The 13861-nt window shown below is 35.7% G+C and overlaps 1 protein-coding gene across 1 annotated transcript in view; it reads right to left on the bottom strand.

Annotated features, from left to right (window-relative positions):
* Positions 1 to 5208: 5208 nt before the first annotated feature.
* LOC100438597 (nuclear pore complex protein Nup50-like) overlaps positions 5209 to 13861 on the bottom strand; it is a 338065-nt gene continuing 329412 nt past the window's right edge. The window contains exon 4 of the mRNA XM_054555441.1: positions 5209 to 5329. The gene's annotated coding sequence lies outside the window, so the exon portion shown is untranslated. The remainder of the gene's footprint in view (positions 5330 to 13861) is intronic.

Here is a 13861-nt window from a genome sequence, read left to right on the forward strand (position 1 = left end):
TGCTAATACCAAATTTAAGTGTTAAAAATACCTTTTTGCATACACATTAAATCCTCTTTAGCACTGGACTGAAAATGGAGTGAGATGCTTTCTCAGAGAAACAAGCTATTCCTAACGGTTACTTATTTCCAGAGTCACAGTCACACAAGAACTGCCTCTGAAGTTGGCAAGAGCACCTCATCTGAAACGGTGATTCATACTTAGCAAATTTCAACCCAATGAAATTCATATTCTATTGATTCTTATTGTTTCATACTTCTTTTCCCTTTTATTACCTGAGTGAGTGTTAAATGGCTCAAATTAAATAATTCTTAATTAAACTTCCATAAATTCTGTTTAAAAACTGAAAAAAACTATTTTAAATTTTACTTTACATAATACATTAAAAAGATCTAGGAAAATAAAGGTCTTTAGATATCACAGACAATGCAAAAAGCTCACAGATTCTGGCAATCTACATAATTACAGAAAAAAGAGTTGAGGGGAAAAATACATTTTATCTACACACACACACACGCGCGCGCACACACACAGATTTGTTGTTTCAGTACAGAGTGGACACAGTAGTAAACTAATAGTTATGACCTTTCAACTGTCTCGAAAAATCACCAATTGAAGATTGTCAACTGCAGTACTTCAGGGAAGAAATATGGACTTAGTCTTACTGAGGGGTTTCAGAAGATCAGATGGCTCTATTACTCAGGCATATTCTTTAGTAGTATAAGGTAGATGGTCTTTGAAAAAAGAGGATTAATGAGGACTGGAGGGGATTGGGAGGATTAGAAAGACTGGTAGAATCCAGAGTGACAGAGGAAAGAAATAAGATTGTTAGAAATATAATGATATAGAGTTGAAAATAGGAAAACAAAAGAATACCTACAAATTTCAAAGGATAAGACTAACTTATGGCAACATGACAGGATATAAAGAAAGAAACAGGGATGAAAATGAGTTATGAGGCAAAAATAAAGACAAGAACACATCACATTGATATATTGTTTTGTGGAGATTTTAATGATCTAATATTAAGTAAGGAGTATGTAGAGTAGTATGAGTTAAATAACACTTGATTTTTAAAAAGCTGAATAAAATTAATGTTTGCATGTTTACATATATATGTTTTTCAGGTTTATGGAAAAAGGTGTAAATGGATAAACAAAGTATTAATTTGTGGATATATAGTTTGTAGACATTTCAGCTCAGTGGGATTGAAGAAAGGGAAACGGAGTATAACTTGACTTGTTACAATAAACACCTGTCACTTAAGAAATTAAAATAACAAAAACAATAATTCGGAAAAGTAAACATGTAAGAGAAAAATAAAATGGCACTTCCTTGTGTGTCAGAAATGAACACATAATTGGGAGTTGGTTCTGCTTCTGAGTACTCAGCCAGGTTCTTTGGAAGCAGATCAGATGCTGACGTAATCTCGGCAAACTGGTGCTTTCACGGGCTTTGCAGTTAGCTGAAGTTATTCCCCAAAGCTTTGGCTCATTTGCACGTTTTTTATTACCTAGAATTCAATTATTTGAATGAGGCACTCTGATAAAGAATACAGAAACTCAGATGGACAATTTGTGTGAGTATTTCCAAGATCACCAATAAGCCAGATTAAAGAAGACTGGTATATGTCACCCCATTTGCATACTCCATCATGTCTAGGATTGTTTCACGTGCAGGAAGGCAAATCATATGACTGCTTTTAGAATCCTATGCTAAAGAGGGCTTTTATAACCAGGTATAAGCAAACAATATCCATGAGACATTTTAAAGAAACAAATAAAATTGATATTAGCCAAATTTAATTAATTTGCCTTAATCTATTCTTTTGTTTTATACCCTTGAAATTTGTTTGACATTTTTCTATGAACATTTTCATAGGTGTTATGATTTAAACATGAGATAAGGCCATTCAAGCCGGGAGGATAAATTTTTCCCTGTTTAGAAGTTTTGAAAAGGTTGAGCAACATTCTAGTCACTTAGTTAAAAATGAGTTTGATCAGTAAACACACACAGACTTCAATATTCTCATTCTAAGCCAATCTTTGTTAATTATACCAGGTTACATTTTTTAAATGAGCTATAGAATATTCTATTATGATTGAATTCACTTTTTTTAATGACATTGTGCAAAAGTTGAGTAACTATTTCCTGTACTACAAAAGTAAAAAGCAGAGAGGGTAATATGTTTATTTTGCAACATATTCTGTATTTTACTTTGTTTATTGTTTGCATAGATTAATAATTTACCTAAGACTGTATAAAATAATTCAATACTATTTTAATCATGTTTGGACACAGGAACTGGAAGTTCAATAAACTCACATAAACAGTAATGATATTTAATTACTGGAGATAAGAATGTATTCATTAGGTAGGATAAATTATTTTCTTTCATTAGGAATAACATTTACCTTCTTTTTGAGGAAACTAACATCCTTCAGGAAACTAACCTTTGGGTTTAATATGACTTTTTTATCAATTTAATTTTGAGTAATATAACAATTCCAGACAGATAGTATAATTATTACAGGTTAAATAACATTCTATATGTTTCTCCTTGGAAAATTCACATGATGTGCTGTTTATATATATTCAGGAACTTCATAAACCTCAATATGCTAGTTTTATTAGTTTCCTATTGCCAAAAAGCACCACAAATTTAGTGGTTTAAAGAAACACTAAGTAATTATCTTGCAGCTCTGTTGGTAAGAAGTCTGACATAAGTCTCAACTGAGCTAAAATCAAAGTGTTAGCATGGCTGTATTCCGTTCTAGAGGTACTAGGAGAGAATCCATTTCCTTTGTCTTTTCCAGTTTCTGGATGCTGACCAAAGCACTTGGCCCTCTTCCTTCATACTCCAAACCAGCAAAATCAGATTCAGTCCTTCTCACATGGGATCACTGTGTCCTCCTCTCTTCCTCCCTCTTTCACGTTTGAGGATGCTTGGGATTACATTGGACCCACCAAGTTTATCCAGGATCATTTCCCTACTATAGGCTCTCTGATAGACGACTTTAATTCCATCTGCAACCATAACCCTCCACTGCCATGTAATATAATCACAAGTTACAGCGATTAGTATGTGAACATCTTGGGGACGATTATTCTGCCTACCATGCTAGCATTCAAGGTAGTCACATGCAGCACTTATACATTAATATGTTTGAAGTACTGTTGTGACTTCACTCATAGAGTGAGTTTCAGAAGCTACATCACTTAACTTATCTTAGAATATAAATATTCTGAGTGAAGCTTGGTTGATAAAGAACTAGCCAATCAAGCTGATTATAGTCTCTTAAGTTTAATAAACAGTGTGATTATAAAGTCATAAGGTGATTGTTGGTGGGGATAGAGTGTGTGTGTGTGTGTGTGTGTTGAAGCAGAGTGTGTCTTGGGATAGTTGTATGAAGGAATACTTTAATTCATACGAACAATACTGAAATAATCTTGCAATATAGTAATCTTGTATATTTGCTAAAATATCAGTTTCACAACTTAATCACCTAAGACCTTCTGCTGAAACTGTAGATTTATATCTCGGTTCCTAATGATTTACCTTGCACTTAAAAGTCTGGGCATAAATCATTAAGAAATGGCAAGGTAAAAACATATGGTCTTTTAATTGATATATTGGCTGGGGAAACTTCATGTTTTGTCTACTCTTCTTTTACTATAATCATTTGTAGCATAAATTGGGGTTGACAGGAAACAGCATTTTAAAAGAATTAGTACTAAGTGAGATATAGTTTATGCTGCTACCTAGTCAGATCTGAAAAAGCAATAATTATAGCATCCAATTTAGGTAAAGCTAATAAATATAATAGAAGATAAAAATATGTTGACGAATAAAATACAGAGATGATTAAGTGAGTAATATGTGGCAATAGTTGTTTTTATGGCATCAAGAATGTTCCATTTGTTTCTAATAGCAGATTCACATTGATGTAATAAAAGCCATCTATGACAAACCCACAGCTAACATAATACTGAATGGGGAAAAGTTGAAAGCATTCCCTCTGAGAACTGGAACAAGACAAGGATGCCCACTCTCACCACTCCGCTTCAACATAGTACTGGAAGTCATAGCTAGAGCAATCTGACAAGAAAAAGAAATAAAGTGCATCGAAATTGGTAAAGAAGAAGTCAAACTGTCACTGTTTGCTGATGATATGACTGTTTACCTAGAAAACCTTAAAGACTACTCCAAAAAGCTCCTAGAACTGATAAAATAATTCAGCAAAGTTCCAGGCACAAAATTAATGTACACAAATCAGTAGTTCTTCTATACACCAACAGCGACCAAGCAGAGAATCATATCAAGAACTCAACCCCTTTTACAACAGCAAAAAACAAAACAAAACAAAACAAAACTTAGGAATATACTTAACCAAGGAGGTGAAAGACCTCTACAAGGAAAACTATAAAACACTGCTGAGAGAAATCATAGATCACACAAACAAGTGGAATCATCTTGAATACAGAATGATTTCCATAAATACATACATCAGAAAAAGTAAGCAACTGTAAAAATTTTTAAGATGAATATTTTTTTAATTAAGGAAATACACTCTTTACACCTAAAATAAAAATTCCACTGAATATATATTGAATATGTGTTCATATGTATTTCTGAGTTTCCATTTCCGTAATTTAAAAGTATTTCAAGACAGTGTCTTCCTTGAAATACATCTTCCCAGGCTTCAAGACAGTCACTCACCAGAGCTTCCTCCTCCCACTACAACTACTCCTTAGTTGCCAGTTTCTCCCCATCTTTTGAATCTATAGGAGTTTGTTGCTCCAATTCCAGGCCATAATGTTTTTAACATTTTCTCTCATATTCAGTCTCTTCACTTTAAGTGCAATCTAATATTGCATACAAATTTGTATTTTATACCCGCACCACAAAGCTCTCCCTGCAACTCCACAGTTGTGTATTCCATTGACTCCATTTTATCCCCACTTGGACATCTCAATCAATACATGTGCAAAACTCAGGTCTTTATTTCTACTGCCTCTCTCCTCCTCCTGCCCGACTTGATTCTCCTCAATTATTTTGCTTCTTAGGGAATATCAGTTGCAGCCCTCTTATTGTTTAGGATACAAATATCACAATTTATCCTTTCACATCACTTTCCCCCATCAGACTTATATCTTAAGCAGTATCACATCCTGCCAACTTTATTTTCATGATAAATACAGAATCAAACCTTTTCTCTCAATCTCCACTGCTGTCACTCTGCTGCAGACACCATCATTTCTCCCCAGAATTCTTGGGATTGATCTGTAACTGGCTCCCTGTTTCTGTTCTTGCTCCTCTTCAGTCTATCTGCAACACAGTGACAAGAGTTTCTTGTTCAAATATAGATCAGATAATGTCATCTCTCTGCTCAGAATGATCAAATACCTCCCATACTCTTGTAGGAAAAATCCAGAGTTCTTAAACAAATCTACAGGCTCTACACATGACCTGGTTTCTATTATTTCTTAACATTACCACCTCCTGTATGCTATTTGTTAGTCCATTTTCTGCTGCTATAACAAAACACCACAGAAAGAATAAGTTATAAAGAGCAGGCATTTATTTCCTCACAGTTCAGTTATGGAAGCTAAGAAGTCCAAGATTGAGGCACTGGCATCTGGTGAGGGCTTTCTTGCTGGGTCTTCATGTTGCGTCAAGAGGAAGTGAACCCACTTCCAAAAGCTCTCTTAATAAGGGCTGTAATTCACATCCTCATGACCTAAGCATCTTTCAAAAGATGCCACTTCCCAATACTGTTGCATTGGAGGTTAAGTTTCCAAGACATGAATTTTGAGGGACACATTCAGACCAAAACACTCCATTTCAATTACTTCACTCAGCTCTGCTGTTCTTGTTATGTGTCAGATAGCCAGCGGTGCTCCTTCCCTAGGACTTTTGCACTTGCTTTTCACTCTTCCTGGAATATGGTTCCTGAGACAGCAATATGGTTCATATCCACACTTCCTCCCAGGCTTCCTAGCCAAATAGATAAAATATCATACCACCATCTATCTCTTGACAATTTTTTTCTGCATCCCTTTTTCATTTTTTCTCTTTAACAATTTTCTACAAATACTACAAAATATTAATTATGCCCTTGTTTACCAGCTTTCTTCCCAAATAGATTGCAACCTCCATGAATGAATGAATACAAAATTTTAATTTAATATATAACAGGGAAAATATAATTTAATATGCAATTGGATTCTATTTTTGCTTTAAAAAAATTTCTACACGTAGAATTTTAGTTATAAAAATAGGAACTTTGCTGATTGGTCTTTGGGAACTGGTTTATTTTATAATCTCAATCATACAACGCTTTCCCATCTATTGCTAAGCTAAATAGAACAAATAACTCAAAAAGTGGGTTCTCCATAACAGGAAAAATTAACTACAACCAAAATATATTTTCATGTACACTACCATGGCTCATTCAAATTATATCACATTAGTAAAAACTACTAATGAGACATTAAAAAATAAATATAATAGAAACAACACAGAAAAATCTGGGAAACTCACATTTTTCTCTCAAAATAATTTTTCTGAAAATTTTTTTAAAATTAGAGCATACATAAAATTTAGTATCAAGCTTAGTAAATTATATTTAATTGCCATATATTTATCATTCTTTGACTCAAATTATTAAATTAATTTTAACTTATTAAAGAGTTTCTTCATTTTTGTGATATTTTTAATTATTTCCTAATTTATTCCCACAAGTTGTGTATAAGGGAGTCTACCCTTTCCTATCTCTCACAATGGGTTGCAAATTGCTTTTTAAAATCGATATATTGATTTTCACTTCCACCAGGCAGGAGTAAGTATAAGTAAAAGTTTGATCATAACTGTGTCAACATTGGTTTCAAAAATTCTTTTAAATATTATAATTCGAGGCCGGGCGCCATGGCTCACATCCGTAATCCCAGCACTTTGGGAGGCCAAGGCGGGCAGATCATGAGATCAGGAGATCATGACCATCCTGGCTAACACAGTGAAACCCCATCTCTACTAATAACACAAAAAATTAGCCAGGCGTGGTGACGGGCGCCTGTAGTCCCAGCTACTTGGGAGGCTGAGGCAGGAGAATCGCTTGAACCTGAGAGGTGGAGCCTGCAGTGAGCCGAGATGGCACCACTGCACTCCAGCCTGGGTGACAGAGCGAGACTCTGTCTCAAAAAAAAAAAAAAAAAAAAAGCCAAAATTAAAGACATAATAGAGAAGTATCTGTAACTCATCAAAATATATATATATGTGTATAATTTGATGGATTGAAATGGCATCCTATCTCATTTATATCACATTGGTAACTGTGGATCTAACCTAGATATTTGTATTTAAAATACTTTTAATATCAGGTAGACTGAAAATAATTGGATCAAATGAAATTATCAGTAATATCTAATTGTGCATAGTTACATATAAGTCATATGTAAGTCATCTGTATTAATCCTAAAGGCCTCAAAATAATGGCAATAAATACCTATTTGAGAATCCTTATGATCATCTAAACATAAAAATAAGTAGAAATGATAGTTGAATTCCCTTTCAGTGGAGGCGTCTGCACGTCTTCAATTTATTTTACCAACAATTCATCTGTCATATTCCATGTGCTTCGAGTAAAATCTTAAATAAGACATAGTCCTGGTATTGAAGGATGTTGATTAAAGCAAATATTTCACTCAATATTTTTAGGGATCAAACTTTGTTCATTTTGTTCTCAGACCTACCAAGAAATTTCTAAATTTATGTGGCTCAACAATATAGAAATTTATATATCAGAACTTTCTAGTATCCACAAAAGCAACATCTGAGCATGTCAGGGTGCCCTAGGGCAAATGCTCCTCTCACACCTGCTCCTACATTTCCTCTTCCTATCTGCTAATTTTCCCAGAAATAGCTTCCTGGAACATGTACCACACTTAGAAGTCAAAACACTACCAGCAGTGATAGAGGTTCTTAAATATTTAAGTTGTGTTGGCCTTCTCTTTATTTGTCATTTGAAAAGATTGTAATAAGGAATTATTTAAATAAATAGTATATCTATGCAATCATATGCAATAATCAAAATGCATAATACTAAATATGGCAGGGACACCCACCAATTCAAAGAGTGACCTGTAAACAAATGGGTGTCTTTAACATTGAACTAAGCATCAGACCTATGCCTAATGGCATACTGGACTCATAAGAAAATCATGTATCCTCTCTACTATTCACATGGAAGACAAACATCCTACAAAATTAGTTACATGTAATATTATGAAATTGTATTTATTTTATTTAAATATATATTTGTGCACATGTGTTTATGTGACTGTATGCCTCTCTATCTATATCACTATATCTTTCTAAAAATATATAATTTTAGTTGTATATATATCCATATTAATCTATTCATTGAAAAATTACTTTTAAAATATACATCAAGCATTAATAATGGTTACTGTTTAAGAGTAAATCTCAAGTCACATTCTGTTTTATATGTCTACACTTTTATAACAAATTTTAAATGTGGATAATACGAGGAAGGATGGAAATAAGAAAAAAATTGAGATGTATTCATAATCTTAAATTACATATTTCAAATTTTAGATTTCAAAATATTAGAAATTTAGATGTTCACTTTCATCCATGAAAATAATATAACACAGAATATTAACCTTTCTTGTAGATGATTTTTAACCATGCTAGAATAACTGAAAAACTTAGCATGCTTAATCCATTTTAATCAGACAAATCATCAAAGACATTGAATCTATGATAATTTACCAACATTAGTGTAGACCTTTACAAATTGTAAGCCAGTATAGAACCTTGTCTATTGGGTTTTTACACCTATTATCATCACCTTTTATGGATAAAGAAAATGGCCTACAGATCAGACATGCATGACGCGTTAATCCATGTCAGAATCAGACATGCATGACGCGTTAATCCATGTCAGTATCCACCCTCTGCCATGTCTTCAAATCATTAAGCTCAGTTCTTTTTCATTGTGCTACACATCAGCACCTGTCTGCAACTGTACCTTTTAAATCAAACTGTTTTCATTTTACTTCCGGAGGCTTTAAACGCTAGAAACTACTCCAAGCACATAGAATAACTAGAGTGAATGCTTCCTCCCTACAACCCACACACATACAAACTCCCAAAATATAGTAGAAGCAATTATAGAGAATAATCAGTATCTTTTATTGATTTATTTATTATTTATATTAAAGGATCATCTGAAAAAAATTAAAGTGAAATTTGTCTTCAACCTCATTTACACTATCTCTCAGTTTTCATTTCCTCTTGTCCCAAAAATGTTAGCATATGATAATACAGCCCTTGTCTCTCAGTTTACTGGCAAGATCTTCCACAGTACTGTGTTAGGGATCTAGTAAAACACCTACCAGTTGAAACCCATTCATTATCAAAGTGAGTGGAGGGGATTTATCTGTAGAGCATCCAAACTGGACTGGGCAGTTTCCTACTCAAACAGCATATGCATGAACCTTTTTCTATATAGATCCTTTGGTTTGGCTTAGAGCAGTGGTTCCCACTGAGTGGTTCTCAAAATTGCATTGAGAACCACTGCTCGAAAGTGCTCTAAGCAGTGGTTCTCAATGCAATTTTGCACCTTCCCCAGGGGATAGTTAACAATGTTTAACAATGCATAGATTTTTTTATTGACACAAGTTGGAGGTGTTACTACTGGGATCTAGTGGGTAGAGAATAGGTATGCTACTAAGGAGCCTACAATACACAGAAAAGTCCCCCAGGAGAATGATAGAGCTCACAATATCAACAGCACCAAGGTTAAGAAGGCCTAATCTAAAATGCAGTACTATAGATATGTATAATGCAAGTACAATGAAGTCATACAATTAAGCACATGAGGGCTTAAAGTTCTCTACTTATTTAAAAAAAAAAGAAAAAGAACACCATATACATGCTTTGTCTTTAATGTCTTAATCTCTCTCATTCTTCACCAGACTTCAGATATATGGATGCAAAAGAAGTAAGTTTTTCCTGGTCAATAAGTTCAATATGTTTTATCCTAGCTTGGTTGAAGCGTTACATGCATGTTTAGAGTCTGAAAGACAGTTAAGTCAGGATGAAGATACTTAAGGTATACTTCTGTCCAATAAGTTAAATACAGGGCTGTTGGGACCCAAAAACTTGCAAACATGTGGTTTGTATTCATCAGACTGCAAAAATCAATGCAAAGCATAATAATGCTATTTATATCAGCCAACGGGACAAAAAAGTACTTTATATTTATAGCAGCTTTCATCTAAATAATTTATAAAGTTGGAATAAATGACTCACATATTCTCACAAGTCCACTATATCTATTTGAAATCAGTCATTGAGAGGCATAATAATTTCCAAATTGCACAAGGTATGGACTTCATTCTAGCACCGGTTGCTATTGCTCATACTTGTGACTGCTATAGCTAATTATAATCAGTCTGCACTGAATACAGTTACAGCTAGAGTTTCCTGCCACTGACTGTCCTTCTACTATTATATTCTCCTTTGCTATTGGGTTATCTTCAGCTGGGCATTTCTGTTGCATGTATAATAGCCAATGCTCATTTTCTACCTCCCATTGTTTTCAGATAGGCAATCAATCTTGACCACTGGTATCAGTTCCTTTTTGTTTGTTTGTTTGGTTTTTTAAGTTAGCTATCTCCGAGAAAAAGCATCAGAAGTATAGTTCATAAAATACCCACCAAGGTGCACTAAGTGAATGTCTTCTGGGGGAAGTAAATCAGTTGACCTATACCAGGTTAATTTATTATTAAGATATCCAGAATTAAATAAACAACAGGAGGCTTGAGGGCAACTGCAATCATAATAGGTGATAGCACCAGAGTGTTACACAATGGAACTAATTATCTACGAGTATCACATCCTACCTTCTTCCTCCCACATCCCAACAAGGTATATGTAAGATCTAGGCTGGACCTCAAACTCCTGATTTAGAATTAAGCATTTTCTCTGGTAAGACAAATACACTAAAATAAAAAAGAACAATTATTGCAGGAGCAAAGCCCCCTGCTTTGAAAAATCTGTGGGTGATCCCAGAGTAAAAAATAAAGGTTTGAAAACACAGTCAGAGCCTGTAGTTAGTTTTTTTGGCTTCATAACAAAATCTTCCTCTGATCTGTCTCTCGGCTCAAAGCAGTGATGCCATCACCTGAGCAAACCGAAAACCATAATACTTTTAGCTAAGATTTTTATTTTATTTTTTCTTGACTTCCAACAGGGAAAAAGCAAGGAACATTTATTCTTGACTACAACATTAAATGCAATGAGACATTGAAATAAAAATATTTTAATAGCCCTAGCTAATAGAATTCTATTTTTTCACCTGTTACATATGAGAGGTTTGCCTAGAGCCACATCTGTGCAGACAACACATACACACACACACACACACACACGCATAAGGCATAATTTTACCTTGTTTTGAAGACATAAAAATCAAGACAAAATAATAGTTATTTCCACACTCAAACAAGAAGTTAAGAAAGGGAAATGAATGAGAGTTAACAAACATAAATAAAGTGTGTTGCTGATCACAGGAGCCTACCTAATTTCTTTTCATGCATCATTTATAAGTGCCCTTTAAAAGAAGCAAAAGTTTCATCTTAAGCTTTAATAAGCATTTAAGGCAGGGATTCGTGTGAAGAAGAAAAAAAAAAAAAGAATGAAAGAATATAAATGAGGCTTCTCCTGCTGCAGTTTCAGTGCTCAGAAATCACGTAATTTTAGAGGATACTGGAAAGGCAATAATTAAAAAAAGCACTATCGAAAATTCAATTTCAGTACCCCTGTTTCTATTCTGACCATGCGTCCCCTCACTTTTACAGATAGACATAAATGACAGCTTATACTGATGCCATCACTATTGCAACGTGCCTTGCAGAGTATCCTTCCAACTTCTTCAGGGAAGACAACAGCACAGGCACAGATAAACATAAACAGACACGCAGCTGGATTCTGAGACTCACATTCGTTAGGCTCTATGGCAGCATTCCTGCATAAGAAAATTCAAATGTATACCAGCGATAAGGCAGCCTGCATTAGCTACAACTTTCCCCTCAGCCCTCGATCCTGTGAAACCCATCGGAGAGGAAGATTTCACCCAATATTGCTTTGACTCAGAATTGGGTAAAGCAGCCCCGCTGTACACAGAAATATTCATGTCACTAGAGAGTAAAGTGTCATTTATTGAAGCCTTACCTTGGCTGACTTGCCCTAACTGGTGGAAAGGAACTTAATTTATAAGAAGCAAAGAGAGGGGACTTTCCCAGAGCTCTGGGCACAGCTGCTCGCGGTCCTCGGAAAGCCCAGACTCAGGCTCCGCGCACCTCGAGCCCTGGGCTCCGAGGCTGGGTCTCTGCAGCTCCCGAGCGCGCCTCTGATTGGCTGGCGGCGCCTGTCTGCCTGATGCTGCGCTCTCCCGGTCTCTCCTCCTTCCTCTTCTCCCTGGCTCTCCTCTCCGCGGCTCCTTTCCCTTCTGCCTCCTTCTCCCCCCCAACCCCCCATCGCGCATACTTTTGGGGCTGCACAAATTCCACAGCACGCAAAACGGACACCCTTTAGCCCCCTCAGCAAGGTCATGTGGAAAACAATTCAGCGCATACTACTACTCCTAAATAAAATCCCTGATCCAAAGGCATCATCTTGGGTACCAGATTTCTTGAAAAATGACGGCCAGGACTCCGTGACAGTTTAGACCATCAGTTCTCTGCGGGGGAGGGGAAACTGGGGAGCGAGAGGGGTTTGACTGTCAGATGGAGTGGGAGTAGCCACCGGGAGGGAACCAGGAAATCAGGCAGGGCAGGCGCTTATGTGGCAAGCTGGTAATAAATTTTCATATTCCCTTGCAAAGTCGTCACAGCCTGCTAAACATTCAACTGCTGGCTCATTCATCAGTGATCCATAGTCCGGTGGTAGCCATGAGATTTCGCTTGAGTGATGTCCTTTAACGCCTTCACCCAAAGTACTCAAGGTATGGAGGGTTTATATCAGACAGAGCTTCCCCTTGGAGGTCAGCATTTATATTTGTGAAGACGAATAGGAGCTGTAATGCTTTTCCAACCCCCTTTGCTTGTCCCAGGAAACCTACACACACACAAACTTCTCACCCCTTATCGCTCCAGAATAAATTAAATTGATTTGCAGTGTACATAGCTTTTGATAACAGGGATTTAAGGTCTGATGGGCTGCATTCAAAATTGATCTGGACAGCTGAAACAACTTTAGTACTTTCTCCCTGCACGAAGTCACCCACACTAACCCATTAAGCACATCAAGCATCCTTATTTAAAGTAAACAAGTGTAGGAGTTTATCTAAATTGAATGGCTATTCTAAGGGCCCCTTGGCAAATACAATAAGAATTGTACAAGACCCTCCATCATTGCAAACACTAAGAGAAAGATATTACTTTTTCTGCTTAGTTGATAAAACTATAAATGCCCAGGTTCAGAAGTTTAAAGGAACAAGGACTTAAGACTAAGAGAGGTAGAGTGATAAAGCTCTAAAGGCAAGAAGACGTGGATTCAAATCACGGCTGGGACATACCTTTACATCTGAACCTGTGTAAGCTTTTACCCTTCTCTGAGCCTCAGGAGGCCACTCTAAAACCTGGAAGGCAATCCTCACTTTAGCAGGTCTCTGTGAAGATTTAAAAAATCTGTGTACTTGTTCAAACTTATGATAAACTTTTGTTAAAGGTTATATAATTTCTAATTACTCCCCTCTTTTCTTCTTCCCTGAGAAAGATCAAAGAGGTTGAAAAGATAAGGTAAGTGGTATTTCTTGGAAGTTTAAAGGGT

This window comes from Pongo abelii, chromosome 4 (assembly GCF_028885655.2).
Source record: "Pongo abelii isolate AG06213 chromosome 4, NHGRI_mPonAbe1-v2.0_pri, whole genome shotgun sequence".
Taxonomy (NCBI): domain Eukaryota; kingdom Metazoa; phylum Chordata; class Mammalia; order Primates; family Hominidae; genus Pongo; species Pongo abelii.